This window comes from Phaenicophaeus curvirostris, chromosome 8 (assembly GCF_032191515.1).
Source record: "Phaenicophaeus curvirostris isolate KB17595 chromosome 8, BPBGC_Pcur_1.0, whole genome shotgun sequence".
NCBI lineage: Eukaryota > Metazoa > Chordata > Aves > Cuculiformes > Cuculidae > Phaenicophaeus > Phaenicophaeus curvirostris.
The window spans coordinates 23799965-23800473 of NC_091399.1; positions in this window are offsets into that span (position 1 = coordinate 23799965).

Genomic DNA, 509 nt, shown 5'->3' on the forward strand with positions numbered 1-509 from the left:
GGATGAGTTCCCTCACCTTGGCTTTCCCACGTTGTTTTCTCATAGTGTTTAGCAGACAGAGCGCACCCAGGTTGTGCTTTTAGTCCTCGAGGGGGATCTTGGATCTCCCTGGAGAAGAAAAGATTCTTTCTATCCACACCACTCATCTTCCTCAGTGCTAACAATGCAAGGTCGGATGGGGCAGATACAGATTTCAGTCTTCATTCTGCTAGAAAGAGAAAAAAATAAACCATGAAAGAGAAAAAAATAAACCATGAAAGGTTCAGATTTCATCTTTCACGTTTATAGGTGATTGCTGTGTCTTTGAAGTTCTGCTCCCACTAAAGATGAAGGCAAATTCCCATCGATATTAATGGGGTTAGGATGTACCCTTGTCTCCATTTGTGCTGTTGTCTCCTTTGTTGCAGCAGATCTATTCCTTTATTAAAGCTTTTACCCTGAGGAAAAAGAAAAGCCACGTTACTGAATAAATGATGAGATATTTACATTTGTGAAGCCAACCCCTTGTG